The sequence below is a fragment of the Pteropus medius genome, unplaced genomic scaffold, assembly GCF_902729225.1.
Source record: "Pteropus medius unplaced genomic scaffold, Ma_sr-lr_union100, whole genome shotgun sequence".
Classification (NCBI taxonomy): Eukaryota; Metazoa; Chordata; class Mammalia; order Chiroptera; family Pteropodidae; genus Pteropus; species Pteropus medius.
Window position 1 is genome coordinate 21,520,378 of NW_024352787.1, and position 23,376 is coordinate 21,543,753.

Genomic DNA, 23,376 nt, shown 5'->3' on the forward strand with positions numbered 1-23,376 from the left:
TAAATAGTAGTAGCTCATTCTTTTTCACTACTGTATTTTTTAAAACAATATAATTTATTCATTGATGGACATTTGATGTTTCCAGTTTGGAGATATTATGGGTAAAGTTGTTAAGAATAATTTTGTACATTGCTTTTGGTGTACATAAGTATTAATTTCATAAGTATCATAAGATGTTATGTATATCTGTATCTATTTATATATTTAACAGGTACTTTTTGTTTTCCAGATTGTCTGTATCATTCACGTATGGCTGTATCATTCATGTATGGCTGTACCATTCATGTATGGTGATACTTTACATGAATGTGTTCTAGTTGCTTCGTAATCTTTGTCAACACTTGGTATTGTCAGTCTTTTTAATTTTACTGGGGTATGAGTATTTTTTTTAACTTAAAAACAAAATAAAACAATAGCATCTGAACTCCTTTTTGAAACAAAGTTTTATCCAGAATTCCAGTATAAAATTGATAAGAGCAGAGCTATTTTGACTGAGGCAGGTCTAATCTAGACTGTGTTGCCTCTTTTAAGACTGAGTCCTTGTTCTCAAGAAGAGCTAATTGGGGGAAAAGGCAGAAACATATAAAATTATTCCATAAGTAAGTACCAAGTTATAAATATTCCATGTTAGTTCAGAGTCATGACCATGAGGAATTCATAGCCCAGAGTTGATCATCTTGTGTGCTTTTGCTTTCCTATAAACATTTTCATTCTAGGAAAATTTTTTAAAGTAAGTAATTTAATACTATTTTAGTATTATTTAGTACTAAAATACTGATAATATTTAGGCAGCCTTGAAGGTTTGAAAATGTTACCAGGTGGTTCAGGAATATATGCAGTTGTTTCAGATAGCGATAAGGAAGGCAAGGAAGGCCTTCACAGTTCCTGCCTTGTTAACTATGAGAGTTAAGCTTTCCTTTGCTTTGCTTAGGAATTTCCAGTTGTTTTCAGTCAGGTTGGCATCTCTTGCCTTTGTGGTCAGTTCTAGTTACAGAAAAATAATAGGTGTAGAGTAAAGACCTGTGAGCATACAGGTGATTCTTCTGTGAAAGAATTTCATAGAAGTAAACATACTTTCATTCTGGTGTGGTCTAGGGAGTTTTCCTTTAGAGATTAGTGTATATAAACCAAGCTTTTTAAAACTGAAAATGAAAACAAAATATTTAATGAGTGGGAAAAGGGATGAAAACAGTTTGCTTTGGCTGACTGATAATTTAGCTTTAGTTCTACAGGTAGGTACAACTATAGAATTTTAATTAATTAATTAATTAATTAATTGTTTTAGGCAAGGCAACCTTTGGTTGACCTCACAGATTGCAAGGACCTTGTTGGCTCACAATCCCTTATTTATTTTATTTTATTTTATTTTATTTATTTTATTTTTTATGCCTACAGTACCTGGTCTTCCTAGGTGGTCTCCCATCCAAATACTAACCAGGCCCAACCCTGCTTAGCTTCCGAGATCAGACGGGATCGGGCTCGTTCACGGTAGCATGGCCGTAGACTTAGAATTTTAGATATACTATTTATCCTTGATGTTTTTAGGTAGTCGTTTCAAGTCTAATAGTAGTGCTAGTTTTCCCAATGACTGGCCTTATAACTTTGATGTTTTGAATACCATGTTCTGTTTTTATAAATTATTCAGCCATTCTGTTCAACTTCATATTAAACCAAGCCATAGTCTTGACTAATGGCTCCAAAAAAATAATATAGAACTCACTGATCTAATTCTTCCAAACTAATAGAGAGTAGGAAAAAATTGAGGCATTTAAAAATCTGTTTTTGCTTTTATCTTTCAAGAAATGTTTGAATAGAAATGGGGGGAGTACATTTTAAGGAAAATACTTATGTAAATAGATGTGTTCCAACAGAATCCTCCAAGTGACTGAATATGGAAGAGGATCTTCTTGATCAGTGAATCATAAGTACTGCTAAGGCCTGCTCCTCAAATATTTTGAGTAGGAGATAGAAGTAAAGTTTTAAGTTATTTACATTGATCTTTTCTCACGAACTTTGGAATTTTTGTGGAATTTCGGTCATCTCTATCTGGGAATATTCAGGAAGTTACTAGAGTGTACAGAGTTGTTTCTGATGTTAAACTCATTAAGACACTATAAAATTACCTGAAACAAATAAAAATCATCAATAACAATAACAAAAAATCCCATCTAAGTATACTCAAGGATGAGTGAAATAAAAAAGTAACCTAGGATCAGTCAACAAGTTTACTAGGTCAACAGAGCAAAGCCAGAGGAACAGTGTAATATTAACACTTAAACAGAACAAGTACAAGAATTACAATAAAATTCGGAGAAGTTATCTAGTCTTAGAGCAGAAAAAGTATATACAACTATTAAGCAGAAATAGGTTAGAATGAAAAATATAATAGTACTAAGTGCAAGAGAATAAGAACATAACTGACTCTAAAGCTTCTAGTAAACAGAAAAAAAAACTAGAAATCAACTCTGTAGTAAAGAAAGATTAAATAGGTGAAAATAATGCAAAAAAATTTTTAGAAATTGAGATACTTTTGAGGAGGTACAAAGAATAGTTAATTTATTAAATTTAGAATATTAATTTTTTTTAGTTTTCAAAATGAAGTTTATTTTGGAAATTACATTTTTTATAATATCTTACAGGCTTAACAGAAAGAACAAAATATCCACTTGAAAATTTTCTGATATTTAAGAATAACAAGAATATTATGAGCAAGTTTAGACAAAGACAGGCTATGTTTGTGCAAATTATGATCACTTCTACAGTATGTAAAGTTAATAGTATGCAAATTAGGATTACCTGTGCTCTATTAGCTCGGATTAAAATATCCCAGAAGAATTTTATAAATATTACTTTTTTTTCCATAAAATTATCAAAGAACAAGCCTGCTTACTTTAGATTACTTATCCTTTGTGAAGGCAATAAACCAATCTTTATAAATCTAGATGTTAATCAAATTCTACCTAAGAAGAATGCTTTTGGAGTTGTGGAAATCACTGTGCTACTTTTGTAGGTCAAATCGAAGAGATTAGTTGACATCTCTTAGCTGGAGAAGGGTAATTGAATAAATAAGTAATAGACAGCAAAACAGGTTGCAAAAGGAAAATAGAGGAAAAATTATATTTCAAAATATGCCAGTGAAGAATGAGAAGCAGAACAAGAATGTAAGTTAATAAAGCACAATTTGTACTGTTCTTGAAGAATATGGCAATTGAGAGAGAAAAAAAATGGCATAGATGACAGAGGCTCTATTCATCTCTCTGGCGACTAAATCCAAGTTGTGATGGAAACAAGGAGCAGCAGCAAGGAAAAATCACCTGGAATCTAGATGAACAAGCCATACAACTACAGAGAAATCTAAGAAAGCATCCTGCAATGGCAGATGGTAGGATGGGGCAAGGATCTGGGGCTGCCCAGTTTCGAGCGGCTGAGTGAGATGGAGGCTGTGGCAGTGGCAGTGGCAGATGCCTCTTAAAGGAGCCACGACCGTGAGTGGATTTCGCGGTGGTGGACTTGCTTGCTCTGAGCACCGGTGCCGATTCAGCTGTGTGCAGGGAGCACCAGGGACTTACAGGGAGACATTGTTGGTGTGAGGGCCAAGGAGAGACTGGCTCTGTACAGAAGTGTTGGCGGTATCCATTGTTCCCTGTTGAGCCCTCCCCCTCACAGTGTGCAGACAGAGTGCCCCTATAGCCGTGACATCATCAAACTGGATAACAGAGGTCGCTACGCCCAGAGAATTCCCTGAAACCCTGTCTACCCCAACTCGGTCTCCATCCAAGCCACATCAGGTGTATCCTCAGCGAGTTAGGTGCTCCTTGCTCACACTGGTGGAGGCAGCTGGCCTCAGTTTCTGATGTGGCCTTTTGAGGCAACTATAAGCATAGCATCTGTGGATTGCTTGCTGAATCAACAGGTGGCCCTGGAGGGGCAGAGGCTTGGGCTAAATTTGGCCTGCAGCTGAACCCCTCTCAGGACTGTGACACTGGACACCTACTTCACAAATCCACACTAATAAGACCAGGAGACTTAGGAGCTTTGCTTAGTACATAGAAACAGACACAGAAAGGCAGCCAAAATAGGAAGACAAAGAAGCAGAAACCATAGAACAGAACAGAACAGAGATCCAGATATAATGGAGTCAAGAATTCTAACAGATGCAGAGTTCAAAACGCTAGTTATAAAGATGCTTAATGAACTTTTGGGAAATGTAGAGAATGCCAATAAAGAGATAAAAATGGAAATGTGAATTATAAAAGGGAACCAGTCAGAAATGAACACATTATCTGAGATGAGAAGTATATTAAATGGAATAAACAAAGGAATAAACAAAGTGAATAAAGAAGAGGCTCACATACTCTATCTACAGGGCAGGAAAGCCAATCAGGACACTCAAACAGAATGGGAAGAAAAAAGATGCCAAGACTATAAAAATAATTTAAGGAGATATGGGACACTATTAAGGCTCCAAATATTTGTCTGATCGGTGTAAGTGAAGAAAATCAAGATATTGAACAGCTATTTGAATAAATAATGATGGAAAACTTTCCTAACCTGGTGAAGGAAATGTACATAAAACCCCAGGATGCCCACAGAATTCCAAAAAATCAGGGATCCAAAGAGGCCCACACCAGGACACATCATAATTAAAATGTCAAAAGTTAAATACAAAAAAAAATATTAAAAGCAGCAAGAGAAAAACAGATAGTTACCTATAAGGGAACACCCATAAGACTGACAGCTGACTTCTCAAAAGAAATTTTGCAGGACAGAAGGGCTTGAGCAAAAAATATTCAACAGGATGAAGACCCAGGATATACAACCAAGAATAATTTATACAGCAAAGCTATCAGTTAGGGTTGAAGGACAGATAAAGAGCTTCCCAGACAAAAATAAACTAAAGGAATTTATCACCACCAAGCCAGAATTACGGGAAATGTTGGAAGGACTTCTTTAAGAAGAAAAAACATTTATCAATAACTGGAAATAAAGAATGGCAACAACTACATTCCTGTCAATAAATACCTTAAATGGAAAAGAATTAAGTGCTCTAACCAAAAGATAGAGTGACTGAAAGGATAAGAAAACAAGACCCCTACGTATGAAAAGGAAGGAAATGGAAAAAGATACTGCTTTGAACCTAGAAGGTATTAAGTTGGACAGAGAAAGATAAACACTATATGATTTCACTTATATGTGGAATTTAAGGAATAAAAAGAATGAACTAATCAAAAACAGACTCAAATATAGAGGATAATTTGGTGATGGACAGAGGGGAAGGGAGTTTGTGGGGCTGGGAGAATGTGGTGAAAGCTTAAAGAAGTACTAATTAGTAGCTGATGGATGGTCCCAGGGATGGGGAGCATGGCATAGGGAATGCAATTAGCGTTAATATAGGCTAGGTGGAGGGTCAGGGGAGGGAGGGAGCAATTGCGGGGATCATTTACTATATAGATATCTAATCAATGTACTATATACTTGAAACTAATTAAAATTTTTTAAAAAGTTAAGAATATGGCAATTGATGGCAAAAAGTAGAAGTTGGATATTAGATCATTTATTAATTTAGATTAGATGTCTTTGCAAAAAATAAAGATCCAAAATAACAATGGCTTTAGACAAAATAGTGGCTGTTATATGTAAGAAGGTAGACCAAGGCAGGTTTGGAAGCTCTGCGGTCATCTAGCATTTAGGCTCCTTCAGCTTTTGGCTTCATCACCTCAATGGTCCAAGTTGGAGTTCCAGTCATATCGTCTGTGTCCTAAGTGGCAGGGTGAGGATAGGGTGAGCACATAAGGAGCATTTTGACTTTCTTAGGACATTTCCAAGTAGGCCTTCTTGCATTCCACTGGCCGTAACTTAGTTTTATGGCTGTATATAAAAAGGTGAGGAACATAGTCTTTATCCCAAGTGACCATGTGCCCAGCTGAGAAATGGTGTTCTTTTAACTAAGAAGACTAGGTTGGATATTAGGATAGGCAGATAGCAGTCTGTGCTACTTTACTAAGTACCTACTGTGTGCCAGGAACAGTGTTAAGGTCTTTGCCTGAAAGGTACACATGATTTAATGGAAGATGCAGATTTGTGTATAGTTATATACTGCATAATGACGTTTTGGTCAGCGATAGACCGTTTATATATATGACCATGGTCTCATAAAGTTATAATTGACCTGAAAAATTCCTATTGCCTCATGATGTTGTAGCTGTCATAACGTCATTACAGTGTGTTTGTGTTTTAAGATAAGCATTATTACGAAAGAGATGAAAGTTGAAAAAATTAAAAAGTTTGTAAAATAAAAATGTTACAGTAAACTAAGTTTATTATTAAAGAAAGAAAAATATTTTTTTATAAATTTAGTATAACCTAAGTGTACAATGTTTATAAAGTCTACTGGAATGTAATGCTCTAGGCTTTCACATTTACTCATCACTCAGATTCACCTAGAGCAACTTCTAGTCCTGCAAGCTCTATTCATGGTAAGTGCCCTGTACAGTTGTACTATTTTTAATCTTTTATGCCATAGTTTACTGTACCTTTTTTATGATTAGACACATTTAGATGCACAAATACTTACCATTATAATTGCCTACAGTATTCAGCGCAGTAACATGCAATATGGTAAAGGTTTGTAGTCTAGGAGCAATAGGCTATGCCACATAGTTTAGGAGTGTAGTAGTCTCTAGCATCTAGGTTTGTGAAAGTGTACTCTATGATGTTCTCACAATGACAAAATCGTCTAACTTATCCCTATCATTAAGTGATGCATGACTGTATAATACAATGCTAAGTACTATTGGAAACCAAGAAGAGGTACCGAATCTAGTTTGGGGTCTTCAGGAAAACCTTCCTGGATGATGTGGTACCAAAATAAGAAATAAAGCAATGTTTGTCAACTTTGGCACTGTTTCCATTTGGGGCCAGATAATTCTTTGTTGTGGGGCTGTCTTGGACATTGTGGGATGTTTAGCACATCCCTGACCTAACTCATAGATGCTAGCAACAACCCCCACTCCAAGCTGTGACAACCAAAAATGTTTCTTGACATTGCCAAATGCCCCCTGGTGGGGAAAATCTCCTCCCCACTCTGTTGAGAACCATTACTCTAAAGGATGAATACTACAACAGATAAAGGGAAGAGCATTCAGTTTTGACTTACAGGATATTGTACTCCTTGGTTGACCCATATTGGAGTGCTGTAGTTCTTCCTTGACTTCCAGAATGTTGTTCTCTTCTTCAGCCAAATGAGTCATCAAGAGATACTACCCTCCTGGGAGCAGCCTGTCCTACAAGTGTCCAAACAGAAGAGTCCCCCTCCTGGAGGACTTCTTATGGCATGACTCCTGGCCCAACCTAAAGGCACAAAAGGACCTAGGGAACAACTGTTTTGCCTGACCTGTGGACCCTACCTTCCCACTATGTAATGGAGTCACCCAAGCTCAGTCCCACGTGGGCCCAGAATGTGGCATTTGTTTCTCATAGCTTCATATATTTTTTAAAACATAAAGTGAAATGAAACAAAACTAGGCGGTAATCATTTGGAAGTTACAATGTGGACAGATTTACAAAGATGAGAAACGTGGTATTTATGAGGAATTGTAGGCACTTTGGGGTTGCTAGAGAGTGGCAAATAAGATGAGAAGGTTGATAGGGCCAGGCTTTAGAAGGCCTTATATTTTATGCTAAAGACTTTGAATTTTATCATGTAGACCAGTTGCTTCAAAGTCCTCTTATTAGTGGGATGCTCCTTTCAAATGAAATCTCATAAGGAACCTTGATATCTGAAGTATGTAGAAGTGGGGTGGCTCTGGTTGAGGAAACATTTAATTTTGCTTGGATTTAACAAAACTGAAATCAAACTCATGGAATTGTAAAACTGCTATTTTATTTTCAAAGGAGAAAAATTGATGATAACATCCTCTAGATATACTAGTCAAGATGGCGTAGAAGGTAGAGGCTGTGCACGTGTCCTCTAGTGACCACACCAGAAATATAACAAAACTACAGAGCAACCAGCACATGGAGTTGCTTGAGGTCTAGCTGATTAAAAGCCCTGCAATTAGGGACAAATATAACAGGTCACCTCAAACCAATAGAAGAGGCGGAGAGGCAAAATGGCCTGGTCCCACAACCTCATGTGACCATCAAGAATCAGGAGGGCTGTCTTGGCTGCAGAGCCCCCTCCCGCTCCTGAGGAGCTAGGATTCCTGACTGCACACTGGGCTCCCCAGACCACGGTTCCAGCGGCAGAAAGAGAAGTCCCCACAACCTCGGGCTGTGAAAACCAGCGGAGGCTGTGGCTGAATGAGACAGAGGGCTGTGGGAGTCGCACACACTCCTCTTAAAGGGCCGGAGCCCAGACAGACTCGCTTGCTCTGGGCTCCAGTGCTGGGGCAGCTGCCTGAGGGGTGCAAGGGACATATGGGGCACGGGGGTGGGGGCGTGTGCTGAGTTGTTGAGTTGTCAGGCTTCAGGGCAAGGACTGGAGGGGTAGCTTTCTCCCAGACATAAGTATAGGCAGAAGCCATTATTCCTTTGTTGAGCCCTCTGCCCTCCAGTCTGCAGATGCAGGCACCACCATATCTGAGTTGCCATCAATCTAGATAACACAGGTCATTCTACCCAGGGGATTCACTTGTGGATCCACTCAAGCTACTTCCAGTGGTTTATTCCATACAAATGGACTGTCGTGGATCCTGCTGTAAACTTTCATAAAATCTCTCAAAGGCTCACAAAACTTAAAGAAGCAGCACCTGGCCTCATTGTGCCCTGTACCTCTTGCTGAGCAGTCCCAAGCCCCACATTACTGGAACTGGCCTTGATTTCTGACTTGACCCCTTGAGACACCTATAAGCCCAGCATGGGTGGCAGCCATATGTGGATTGCTTGGTGACACCAAGTGGCTCTGAAGGTGCACAAGCTGTGGCTGAACTTGGCCTGTGCTGGACCCCTCCCAGAACTGTGCCACAGGGCCCCACAGCACACCTACTATACAAAGCCACTCTACTAAGACAGTGAGATGTAGGAGCCCTAACTAATACATAGAAATAGACACAGGGAAGCAGCCAAAATGAGACAAAGATGCATGTCTCACACGAAAGAACAGAACAAAGCTCCAGAAAAAGAATTCAACAAAATGGACAGAAGCATGATTGCCTAGTTCAAAACACTGGTTATAAGGATGCTCAAGGAACTTAGGGAAAAAGTAGATGAACTCAGAACTTTAACAAAGAGATAAAAAACATAAAAAATGGAGATGGAAAACAAATAGAGAACCAGTTATAAATTAAGAATACAGTATCTGAGATGAAGGGTAAATTAGAAGGAATCAACAGAGTGGATAAAACAGAATTGAATCATCAACATAGGGGATGGGGTAGCGGAGAACACCCAATCAGAACAGCAACAAGAAAAAAGAATCTAAAAAAATGAAGATAGTTTAAGGGACAACATCAAGCATAACAACATTCACATCATAGGAGTACCAGAAGGAGAAGTTGAGAGAGCAGGAACTGAAAACTTATTTGAAGAAATAATGACTGAAAACATTCCCCAAACTGGAGAAGGAAATAGACATACAAGTCCAGGAAGCGTGGAGAGTCCCAAACAAGATGAACCCAAAGAGACCCACACCAAGACATGTCATAATTAAAATGCCAAAGGTTAAATTCAAAGAGAGAATCTTAAAAGCAGCAAGAGAAAAGCAATTAATTACCTCAAGGGAGTTCCCATAAGACAGAAACTTTGCAGGCCAGAAGGGACTGGCATGAATATTCAAAGTGATGAAAAGCAAGGACCTATAACCAAGATTACTCTACCCAGCAAAACTATCAATCATTTAGAATTGAAGGACAAAGAACTTCCAAGACAAGAAAAAGCTACAGGAGCTAATTACCAAGCCATTGTTACAGGAAAGTTGGAGAGACTTCTTTAAGAAGAAGAAAAAATATGTATAAAAAATATGAATAAAGAATAGAAATAACTGCATATCTATCAGTAAGTACTTCCAATGGAAAAGAATTAAGTTCACCAGTCAAAATGATGCCTGAATGGATAAGAAAACAAGATCCTTACATATGCTGCCTACAAGAGACTCACTTCAGATTAAAAGACACACACAGATGGAAAGTAAAGGGATGAGAAAAGATATTTCATGATGGAAATAGAAGGTATTGTGCTGAGTAGAATAAGTCAGAGAAAGACAAATGCTGTATGATTTCATGTACCTGGGGCATCTAAAGAACAAAATAAACAAAACACAGAAACAAACTCAGATGCAGAGAATGTTTTGAGAGTTACCAGAAGTGAAGGGGTTTAGGGGAAGGGATTAAGAAGTACAAATTGGTAGTTACAAAATAGTCATGGAGATATAAAGTACAGCATAAGGAACATAGCCGATAATATTCTAATATCTCTGTACAGAGGGGTATTAGATTTATTGGGGATGATCACTTTGTGAGTTATATAGATGTCTAATCACTATGTTGTATAACAAACTGATAGAATATTGTATGCCAACTATAACTGAAAAATGAAAAATATTTTTAAAAATCCTCTAAAATTTATAGAAATTATTTTAAAATTTAAAGAGTTGAGATTAAAATAATTTTTTAAAACATTTAAGTTTATAGGCATAGGTTTGACCTTTTGGGGGTATACAGTGTTACCTAAAAAGCCAAAAGTGAAAGGCAACAAGTATTTATTTGAGATCAAAGGATTGCAATCCAGGAGAACAGATTGAGGCAGAAACCCAAATTGTGTCCTGATTTCAGTGTTAAAGCAAAGAGTTTTATGAGAAAAAGGAAGGGAAATACATGAATAGTAGAAAGAAATTTCCATTGGTGCCAGCAAGCTAAGTTACTCTTTAACTATACAGAGCTGGTTACTGATTCTAAAGACTGTCCATAGTCATCAGTAGTTGTAGTCACGGTGTCTGCTTTCCTCTTAATTTCACAAACAGTTATTTGGAAGACAGTATTACTTTTGCCCAGTCCACAGGTTATTTTGCCCAGTTTAGACATTCCAGGATTTAAGGAGTAAGAGGTACAAGGCAGTGCCTCTGCAATGACCAGTCTGGCTCCTTTTTAAAATATCTCCACATTTTTTCCTCAGAAACTTAGAAGATCCTTCTGACAAAAAAAAAAGAAAAAAGTTTTTAAAAAGGTTTAAAGTGCGAAACTATTTAGAAATGTTTTTCTAAGATAAAGCATAGAGCAAATTTGATCTGTAAGTAAAATAACCTATAAAATTGATTAATTGCTGTCAAAGAAAAACCAAGCACATCATAGCTAGTGCCTCTCTAGATACTATGGTCCTCTTCCTCTTCTGAATTCGGAGTATCATGGTTCTTTCCTTCTTCTAAATTACATGACTAATGAAGGATGATTTCATTATTTTTGAAAACACTATTATATTTCATGATTGCTCAAAATCATCTCTCAAATATCAGCCATACATCAGAATCACCTGAAGGACATTTTAAAAGACCCAGCCTTTTTGATTCAGATCTGGGTAAGGTAGGCCCAAGAATTTGCATTTGTAACAGGTTCCTGTGTGATGCTGATGTTCCTGGTCTAGAATTTCACTTTGAGTACCACCACTCAAAATCATGCCTTGTCTTAAGTTTGTTTCATATGCAGACTGTGACTTTTTTGCCCCTTACTCTCTGGACTCTAACCACACTGAAGTAATTGTATGTACTAAAATATTCCACACTGTTCATTGTGTCAGCTCTTTTACATATATTGCTCTCTTTGCCTGCAGTACCTTTCTCTCACTTCTTCATCTGTCCAACTCAAGTTGTATTTCAGTATCCAGCTCAGGTCTTCCTTCCCTAAGGAAAATTTCCCTGAGACCTCCTGTGGTCTGGGATGCACTTCCTATGCTTTCAGGAAATGACTTGACAAATGGAGAAGCATTCAGACTTTGAATCCTGTTAGACCTGTGTTCAAAACCTTTCATTGACACTAACTGGCTTTGTAACATTGGATAAACTGCTGTCTCTCTCTGTCTCCATGTTTTTATCTATAAAATGGAGAAGATGGTAATGATGATGATGTCATCCAACATTTATTGAACATTTGTGTGCCAGGCACTGTGTTAAGCTCTTTACATGCATAATTTTATTTAGTTTTCATATTTACCCTTTTACACTTATACATAAGTACTTTAAAAACCTCTATTTAGCTATAATCAACAGGACAGGTAATAACAAATGTTGGAGAGGATGCGGAGAAAAAGGAACCCTCATACTCTGCTGGTGAGACTGCAAATTGGTACTGCCACTATGGAAAACAGTATGGAGACTCCTCAAAAAACTAAGAATTGATCTACCATATGATCCAGCAATCCCTCTACTGCGTATTTACCCCAAAGACTTGAAAACCCATATCCAAAAAGGTATTCGTACACCGATGATCATAGTAGCATTATTCACAGTGGCCAGGTCGTGGAAGCAACCAAAGTGTCCTATGATAGATGATTGGCTAAAGAAGCTGTGGTACATATATACAATGGAATATTAGCCATAAGAAGAGATGAAATACTGCTGTTTGCAACAACATGGATGGACCTCGAGATAATCATGCTAAGTGAAATAAGCCAGACAGAAAAAGTTGTAAATCACGTGATGTCACTTATATGTGGGGTATAAACCTAAAAGCAACAAATAAACAGGACAAACAGAGACTCATAGACATGGACTATAGACCAGTAATTACCAAAGGGTAGGGAGTGGGAGAGGACGGGGTAAGAGGACGGTTAATGCGGGTCAAATATAGGGGAGTAGAGGGAGGGTGAAGTGGATAAAGGGGATCAAATATATGGTTGAAGGAAACTGGACTTTGGATGGTAAACACACAATAGAATATACAGATGTCAAATTATAATATACACCTGAAAATTATATAATTGTATTAACCAATGTTACCCCAATAAACTTAATTAAAAATTTTTTTTTTAAAAAAACCCTCTATTTTATAGATGAAGGACTGTACCTCTCAGATCAAGGAGCTTGTCCTCAGTCCCACAGTTGGAATGTGGTAGAGCTAGGATATTGGCTCACATATTTCTCTCTGTTCTTAACCCCTATGTTATATTTACTTTTCAGGGCTTACAAATATTAAATAATATAATGAATGTGAAAGTGCCTAAACACAGCCTTTAGAGTTGAATATAAGACATAGGTTCAAATTTTACCTCTATCCTTTATTTTATATGATTTTGGGTGAGTTACTCGATTTTGTCTATTCTTATTTACCTCATTCTCCCTCTTAGTTTTCTTATCCTGGAAATCAGGATGGTATTTATATCCATTAAGAATGATAATAGTACCTACTTCATGGAGTTATTGTGAAGATTAAATTAGATTGACTAAAGATTTAGCCCAGTGCCTGGCATTAGTAAGTGGTCAAAAATGTTGTCTATTATCTTTATTATTATTAGGATGATAATAATAGCATTCATTGGGAATGGTGATGAGTATTTATGGAATTGTTGTGAGGGTTAAATTAAAATTATTATAAAGCCCTTAGCATAGCATCTATCAAAATGATACTTGTTATTAGTATATTAATAAATGTTTACGTTCTGTCAAAAAAAATGCGTGTGAAACAACTACCATAGTAAGTGCTTCATAGGCTTTTGTTAATGTTATCACATACTTTCCTATAAGCTTGTTTAGGGTAGAGGTAGTCTTAACCCATGAAATGTTTGTGAACTAATGAAGCAAAATGGGCACCCGATTTTAATAACTTTAGTAGAGAAACTGACATGGCAGTTTGGGAATTTTAGAATTACAGTAGCACTATATGTGATACTACTCTATGGTCATCCTTGATCTTTTATTGTCATATTTTTCCTGTTTTTATTTGTTTAGTTCTCCTGTTTATGAACTTTACATAAATGGGATCATAGTCTGAGTTTTCTTCCATCAGTTGTATTTTTTTTTCTTTTGCTTAACATTATTTTGAGATTTATCTGTTTTGAGGTGTATAGCTATCATCAATTTGTTTTTATTGCCACAATACTGTTCTGTGGTATAATATAGCTTATTTATGCATTTATACTGTTGATGAACATTTGGGTAGTTTTTGGTTTGGGACTATGTACATTTTTTAAGTTGTCCCCTTCAAGAATTTCTCTAAGATACACACTTAGGAATAGAATGCTGGATCATGGGCGATAAGTGTATTCAAGCTTCACTAGATAATGCCAAATTGGTTTCCAAAGAGTTTACAGTAGTTTACACTGCCACTATCAGTATAAAACTTTCCCAGGATCCATATCCTCACCAGCCTGGCTTTTTTATTTTCACTGTTATTATTTTATGTTTATTTTCCAGTACATATATGTATGTATTTTTAAATGTATATGTACATCCACATCAAATCTTTAGATAGTGAAATTGGAATTACTTAGTGTATAGAACTACAGTGCATTTTACAAACTTCTTATTTAATAATCCAGCCTGGCTTTTTAATTTTTCCAATCGAGTAAGAGTAAATGGTAACTTGTGATTTTAATTTGCAGTTCTCTGATTAATGAGTTTAAGCACCTTGTATTTTCATTGGCCATTTGTGGTTCTCATATGTGAAATGTCTGTTTATGACTTTTGCCCATTTTTTCTGATTGGTATGGTTTTCTTTTTGATAGCCTTTATCTGATATATATGTTAGAAATTGCTCATTAGCTTGTCTTTTAACTTTCTTTATAGTCTCTTTTGATAAATGTAAAATTTAAACTTGTTGCATTTAACAATCTTTATGGTTTGAACTTTTTGTGTTTTGTAAAGAATTTCTTCCTTATAAAAATAGTCTCCTATATTTTTTTTCCAAAACTTAAACATTTTTCCTTTCACATTAATCAATCTGGGATTTATCAATCAGTGTGAAAAAAATTTTTAATGTGAAGTACAGATCCATTTCCAGTTTTTTTTTTTCCCATATAGATGACCAGTTTCCCAGAACCCTTTATGGAATAGTTGCTTTTTCCCTAGTAATGTGCAGTACCAGCAAGGTTAAATATTGTTTCCATATGTGCATTATTTTGCTAATAAGATCTTTCTCTTTAGTTCCACTCTATTTTAATTACTATAGTTTTACAAAATGTCTTAATATCTAATAGGGCATGCCCTCTGCTTAGTTCTTCTGTAGGAATGTCTTGGCTATTTTTAGCCTTTTATTCCTCCATATAAGTCATACTTAAATTTATATTGATTCTATAGATCATTTCGAGAAGGATAGCCATTATTATGATATTAAGCCTTCCTATCTATAACGCAATATGCTTCTCCATTTATTTAGATATTCAGTGTATTTTTATATTTTATAATGTTCTTCATAAAAGACTTGTATTTCTTTTGAATAATTTATTATTAAGTACTTTTTTGTTGTTAAAGTAAATAATGTATGTTGTTTTTAAATTTTGTTATTTGCTGTCATTTAGAAATACAAATGACTTGTATATTTGTATCCTGCAGTTTTCCTAATGTATTGTGGTTTTGCCTGGGTTAGGACTTCTAATAACAAGCAACCTTGTTTTAAAGCAGTGGTTCTCAGTGAGGATGGGTTTGCTCCCTGGGGGACATTTGGCAATGTCTGGAAATATTTTTGGTTGTCAAAACAGGGGGATGGTGGCACTACTGGCATCTAATGGGTAGAGAACAGGGATGCTGCTAAACATTCTGCAATGCACTGGACAACCCCCACAACAAAGAAGCTATCCAGCCTAAACTGTTAGTAGTGCCAAGGTTGAGAAGCCATTAAATGTTTTTTTTTTTTATTGGAGAAATTTCAAATACAAAAAATATAATGGTATACAGAACCGCCATGTATGACCACATACAATTACCAATGTAGGCCAACATTTTTTCATTTAGCTCTCTCTCTCCTCCCACTTCTGAATTATTTTAAAACAAATCCAAAATATATCATTTATTTTTATAAAATATAAATAATTTATTTTATTAAAGTAGACAACAGTCAAATCAGGCATTTACTTAAAAAAAGAAAAAACATTTTGATTGTAATCTGCCTAAAGCTTCTTTTCCCTAATAAAGTACTTTTTAAAAATGTTATTAGTTCCTGTGAAGACATATTCAATGAATAAAATGGTTAAGATTTTGGTTTCCTAGTCAGATAGATCTGGTTTGAATCCCAGCTCTGCTATTCATAAGTAATATGAGTCTAGACAAGTCATTTCGTTGCTTTGAGTCTTGGTTTATTTTTTATTAAAAGGTTGTATTTAAGAAAGAAAATCTGGAGCCATTCTTATGAAGGGTACAGATGAACAGCCAGATGAAGAAGTACCTAGGGTGGGATCCAGAAGGGCCCCAAGGGCAGGAGCTTATGGCCTTGTGAAACTGGGCTGCTCCACCTTTCTGGTATGTGGATATGTTTACCAACCCAGAAGCTCCTCAAAATGTAGTGACCTAAAACAGCAAACATTTATCATATCATAGTTTCTGTGGGTTAGGATGGGCATGGCTTAGCTGAGTCTTCTGGCTCAGACTCTCACAAGGCTGCAATCAAGGTTTAACTGGTAAGGGACAGTTTCCCAGCTCATGTGGTTTTTGTTAGGATTCAGTCCCTCATGGGTGTTGGGTGAAGGACCTCACTTTCTTGCCACAAAGCTTTCTATATATGGCTATTCACAATATGGCAGCTGACTTCATCAGAGCAAGCAAACTCTTCTCTGGGAAGAGCCAGATAAAGTTAGCAAGATGGAAGTCACATCTTTTGTAACTTAATCTTGGAAGTGATATCCTATCACTTTTGTCATATTCATTAGAAGCAAGTTCCTAGGTCTAGCCACAATCAAGGAGTGGGGGTTACACAAAGGAATACCAGGAGTTGGGAATCATCGGATGCCATTTTAGAAGCAGTCTGTCTTCTGGCTGCCAATGACTCATTTTCCTTGTATATACAAAATACATTTCTCCCATGCCCAGGTCCCCTCTCATCCCATTGCAAGATTAAAGTCTAGCATCTCACCATCTAAATCAGGTCTAGTTGTGGAGGAGGCTTCTCTGGGTGTAGTTCCATTTATATATAGGTCCTTGAATATAATTGCTCTCATTCTGAATATCTGTGACACTTAAAGGTACAAGTTGTGTTTCTACAGCCCCCCACCCCAGTTTATAATGTGGAACAGGCATAGGGTAATAGATATTCCTGTTTAAAATGGGGGAAAATAGGAAGCGCAAAGGTTTCACTGGTCCATATCAATTCTGAAATAACTCTGGGAAGATGTTAGACATTTGATTAGATTTCAATCAAATAGAATTGATTCTAGAAATTAATCTCCTTGAATCTCAGCTCTATCCTCTGGGCTCTTAGGTTCTTCTTCCTTTTTTTTCATGAAAGATAGCACCTATTTCATAGATATTTGGTTTTATCAGTCTACTGCCAAATGAATTTTTGGAATCCAGTGCGTCTTTTTATTTCGTGCTATTTCTATCACTTTCAGTCCAAATTGGCAGTGTTGCTGCTAATAAACTTTTCTCAAAAACTTTGTTGGTCCTCTAAAATTTCATTGGGATTCATCCCATTGGATAATAGTTATACCCACAAATCTCTTTGAGATAAATCCTTTGCTTTGGGGTTCCTGCCGAAATGGCTAAAGAACAATTTACTTAAGCTTCCTAGAGGCCTGTAACTCAGGAGTCCCAGGCCTGGAACTTAGACCTGGGTTTGGATATTCTGGAAGAACCACCAGGAGGACCAGACGGGTGAGAAATCCCTTTTATTACTCACAAAGCAGGGAAGCTTTAGCAGGGGCTGGTTGAAACTGCAGGAATAAAGCTGCTGACCGAAAGCAAGCAGTCTTTTATGTACATAAGGAGAGGGATGGGTAATCTCATTGGGGAAGCAGCTGCCTCCTCAGATGGATGAGATCAAGATGTGCTGCTTAGTTACAGGAGCAGATAACGTCCATGCGAGCAGCAGAAAACATACTTGGCAGCAGGCACTGCTGAAAGCTCTTTGTGTTCTGCCTTGCTTGGCTGCTGGTCAGGCAGCCGTCAGTCTTCTGAGTATGTGAAGGGGCTGTGTTCTGAGTTAACCCTACAAGGCCTTATTGTACAATCAAGAGGACCTGTGAGGCACACTCTTAATTTTTTTAAAGGACTCTTTGTATGACAGAATCATTGGGAGCTATTATAGAAGCAGCGTACCATAGCGATTAAATTGTATCTAATTGAAATAATCATATGATGTTTTTTCTCCCTTAAGCTACTATAGTAAGTTACATTAATAGATTTTTGAATGTCGATTTAACCTTGAATTTCTGGAAAAAAACTTCAGCTGATAATTAGTGTGAGATTTGATATGCTAACTTTTGGTTTAAGACTTTTATATCTATTTCAAATAAAAATAAAAGTTGTAACTTTTATTTTTCTTACAATCTATGTCTGGTTTTGTTGTATAGTTATGCTAGCCTTACAAATTACTTGGAGAATGTTTCCTCCTATTCTGCACATCATTTGATTGTCTTTTCCTCAATATTGGGTCACATTTTCTTGGTTTTCTATATTTGAGTAATTTAGGGAATTATGTTTTGAGTCTCTGAGTCCTGTTACAATCCTAATGATTTTTTTGTTTTGGTAGGCGGTTAAGCTGATTAGGTTTTAAACCACAAGTTTGTCTCACCCTCTGTGAAGCGTTTCCAGTATAAGTTCAGTTTTCAGACTTTGCTATGCTGCTTTGGGTTTTTCTCATCCACACACCGTTTATGAGTTTGGAGTTTTGGTGGCAGTTTATTTTATAGCTTAATTCTCAAAGCTTTTGCTGTGCTTCCTTCAGTCTCTCCCAGGTGTGAGCTAGAAGTTGTGCTAATGCATGTGCAAAATTGTGGGATATTTTCTCTGGCTTTCTCTTTCTTTGAATTCCATCAACACTCTCTGGCTCCCAGAGGCTACTTTTCTTGTTTTTTTGACCAGAGGATGGGTTACCCTCAGAGTTTTAGGTGCCTGTACTGTCATTATGCATTTCGGCATGACTGGTACCCCATCAACACAAAGAGGTGAGAAAAAACTGTAAAAAATAAATGAGGATGTTTCCTGTAGTCTTTAGACCCTAGTGGTCCCTTGTCCCAGTTCTTTTTTGCCTGAAAGATGGAGGTTTAATTTTTGCTGCTCACATTTGTGTATATTACGTACTTAAGGATTCTTTTATTCCAAGGATTTTCACGTTTCTAAGTTTTATTTGAAAATGTCTTTAAATTTTGGAAGATAATTTTTGTTCTATTCAATTTGGGTTGGTAGTAATTTTCTCTTAGTGTTTTGAAGATAATCCACTGTTCCCTAGTTGCAGTTGTTGCTCTTGAAAAATCTATCAGTCTAATTGTGAGTAGTTTTTTTTTTAAAGCCATTTTCCATTTTAAGATCTCATCATCTTTTGTGTTCTGTTTTTACTACCATATTTTGTGAATAGATATGGATTTCTGTTTTGATTTATCTAGCTTGGTAAATTGCCGCGGTCCAGCCACGACAGGATCCAGGGGGCCCCAAAGGTGGGCAAGGCGTTGGCGCGGGAGACAGTCGACTACACAACTCAGAGGCGGTGTGACACTGTTCCGTTTTATTGTGATTTGAGTACAACTTTTATACTTTTTATTTTGGCATTTGATTATACTTTGTAGTTAAGGTAACAGGGAGTTAAATTTCTGTGGTTAGGCGAAGCAGAAAAATCTTATAGAGTATGTTATTATTAATGTTCATGATTAACTAGTACATTTTTCTCTCAATCATTAGAACAGAACTACCTGAAGGAACAATCTAAACTTTAATTCTTATATCTATTACGTAAGATACAGTTTGATTTAAGTAAAGGTGATAGATAGATGTATTCATAACAGCAAACATTGGCTTGTGGGCAGACATTGTTCTTCTTTCTGCCTGAAGAAATCTTTTAAATGCTATTTGATTTATGCTATATCTAAAGTTCAAGCTGAACCTTTCTCATAGCTGTTCAAAAGTTTCCTTGGTGCAGTAATGAGGAAAATATTTATAAAAATCAGTTTTACAAAGCTGCTTTCATAAGCTAAGTTTCTGTTCCTTTGTTTTTTAAGCACCAAGGAGATCCTGACCTAGCCAGCCTTTCTATGAAACTTAAACTAGTATAAGGCACATGAATTCTATCTTTATTCACTATATGTATACTATCTTTATTATAAGCTCCTGTATAAGGCAAAGGAAGATCAGGTAATCTTTTCCTACTATTAGCCCCCCTAGGTGGATACCAGAGTTTTCTATTTATCCACTAGGCCACAAAAGGAGGCCCTTCCATTGTAGGCACAGGCTTATGAGTAAATTTCTTATCCTTTACTAATTTTTCTACTAACTGCGTGGGAACAGGAGTATAAACTGGTTCCAGTAATTCAGCTTGTTATAATTTATTCATAATATCTTTAAGAGGTGCATCAAAAGGAATTTCCCTTAATAATTGTTCAAATAAAGGGTTTACACATTCTGGACACGTCAGGGTGACTAGAGCTGATTCCATACGCGGGGAATTTACTATGTTTTCCTCAGAGCCAATTTTGAGGAAATCCATTTGTATAGCGTTTACACTTACTAGAATTTGTGCTACCCAAATTCCCCCTATTAAGAGGATCGTTTCTAAGAAACCAATTATCCCTAAACACATGCCACGTCCTCGTTCTTGACGATGCATTCCTTGAAGCCTCTGTCCCCAAATCCGGACCTTGTCACGCGTAGGGTAGAAAGAGGACGCGGCAATAAATGTTCTTTTTGCAAATATGGGACTTTTAAACAATTTCAATTTCTTTAAAAGATAAAAGGCTATTTAAGTTATTTCTTCTTGAGTGAGCTTTGTGTCTTTCAAGGAACTTGTTCATTTCTTCTAAATTGTTGAATCTATAAAATTGTTCATAATATTTCCTTACCAACATTTTCATACCTGTAGAATCTGTAGTATTCTGTAGGACCACCTCTTATTCCTGAAATTGGTAATTTCTCCTTGGATTTTGTTGAACTTTTTGGATCTGTGGGTTTTACAGTTTCTATAAAATGTGGAAAAACTTGTACAAATATGTTTTATCTTCTTCTCTTTCTCCTCTTCTTTGGAAACTCCAATTACAAATCATGAGACCAAAGTTGTTCCAGAGCTCACTGACACTCTTTTTATTTTTAGTAATAGACTTTGTTTTTGCTAGCAGTTTTATGTTCACAGTAAAGTACAGGGAGTTTCCAATCTAAGCCCACACTAGCACAGCCTCTTCTACTATCAAAACCCCAAACCAGATTGGTACATTTGTTAGAGTTGATGAACCATCACTGATACATCATTATCATTCAAAGTCCATAGTTTACATTAGGGTTCCCTCTTGGTCATGTTCATTCTACAAGTTTTGACAAATGTGTACTGTGCCATTATGTAAATGTTACTCCTTTTGTAGTTGTCCCACATTTCTTGGATATTCTATTCCATTTTTCAGTCTTTTTTTCTTGCTTTTCAATTTTAGAAGTTTCTATTGACATATCCTCAAGCTCAGAGATTCTTTCCTCAGCTGTGTTCAGTATACTAAAGAACCCATCAAAAGTATTCTTCATTTCTAGCATTCTTGATTTCTTCATTTCTAGCATTCTTCATTCTTGATTTCTAGCATTTCTTTCTCATTCTTTCCTAGAATTTTCATCTCTCTGCTTACAGTATCCATCTGTTCTAACATATGTTTTTCCATTAGAACTCTTAACATATTAATCATAATATGTTATGAATTCCTGGTCTGATAATTCCAACATCCCTACCATATCCGAGTCTGGTTCTAATGCTTGCTCTATCTCTTCAAGCTGTTTTTTGCCTTTTAGTATGCCTTGTAATTTTTTTGTTGAAAGCTGTGCGTAATGTATTAGGTAAAAGGAATTCTGGTAAATAGGCCTTTAGTAATAAGATGTGAGAGGAGGGAAAGCATTCTATAGTCTTAGAAGTAGGTCTCAGTCTTTTCATGAGCCCGTGACCCTCAGCTATGAACTTCACAGGTACCTCAGTTTCTTGCCCCCATCTTACATTGGAGAGGACGGCTGGAGGGGACTCAAGTTGAGTATTTCTCTTCTCCTCAGGTCAGCTAGGCTGTGATAAAACCCCAATATGTTCAGTTGATTTTTCAGTAAATTAGTTTCTTTTGAGGGTAGGCCTTGCTAACAAGAACAAAGTTGCACATTTCAAAAAGGTTAGTTTTCCCCTATCTGTGATGGAAGAAGGAGAGAATTTTTCTCCACTTATCACAGTAAGAACCTGGTAGTGCTCCAGATGGTAAAACTCACAGAAGTTTTTAGCTCATAGACTTGTCCACTCTGAGCCTTCAGCAACTTGTCAATTATGGGTCAGGTTTTCCTATCCTAGCACTGCTTTCCCTGGTTTCTGCTGGTGGGTTTCTGCTCAGGTTAAGCTATGATTTCTCGCTATCTGCCTGTCTCTCCAATTTGGGAGATAGTTTGCTTTGTGACCTCGCTTGATGAATCTAAGAAGAGTTGTTGATTTTTCAGTTTTTTCGGGATGGAGTGGTGACTTCTAAGCTCCTTTTATGTTGGACTAGAAATGGACATCCTCTTTTTATTAAAAAATTTCTTTCTTTGTTTCATTCTGGATGGTTTTATTGGCTTTGTCTTTAAGTTCACCTTATCTTTCGAAATATATCTAATCTACCATTAATCCTTTGTGCTGTATTTTTCAACTCAGAATTTTTATCTTTCAAAGTTTGATTGGGTCTTTTATATCTTCCATGTTCTACTAAGTGTGTTTTTTTCACACTACCAAGCATTTCTCAAATTCTTAGAGGACACTGACCAGGTGTCCCACAAATGTAACTCAATTCTGATACTATCTACCTGAAGAATGTCAGCTCCCACAAGGTTAAGGACTCAGTCCCACTGGAACCACATGACTGCCCCTGCTTCAGATGCCAATCGCAAGTCTAAGTTGTTACCTGTGCTTCTGACTGACTATAAATTGGAGGTTCCCACAACCCGCTTCTTGGTTCCATTAATTTGTTAAGAGCCACTCATAAAACTCAAGAAACAAGTTTACTTATCCTTTGTTTACTAAAGGATACAAATGAGCACTCAGGTGAAGAGATACATAGGGTACGGTCTAGAAGGATCTTGAAAACAGTAGCTTCTGTCCTGTGGAGTTTGGGGTGTGCCATTCTCCAGACATGTGCAGGGATTCACCAACTTGGATGTTCTCTAAACCCTGTCCTTTTGGGTTTTTATGAAGGCTTCATTATGTAGGTGTGATTAATTAAACCATTGGCCATTGGTGATCGAATTCAATCTCCAGCTCCTCTCCCCTTCTAGGAAGAGATTGAAAGTTCTAAACCTCAGATCACATGATTGGTTTCCCTGGCAACCAGCCCCTA

The 23,376-nt window shown here is 36.7% G+C and overlaps 1 protein-coding gene and 1 pseudogene across 2 annotated transcripts in view; one reads left to right on the plus strand and one right to left on the minus strand.

The window, feature by feature from the left end:
• TPST1 (tyrosylprotein sulfotransferase 1) overlaps positions 1–23,376 on the plus strand; it is a 106,479-nt gene that overhangs the window by 20,006 nt on the left and 63,097 nt on the right. The gene's annotated exons all lie outside the window — the stretch shown is intronic.
• LOC120591991 (uncharacterized) lies at positions 1,387–1,505 on the minus strand (annotated as a pseudogene).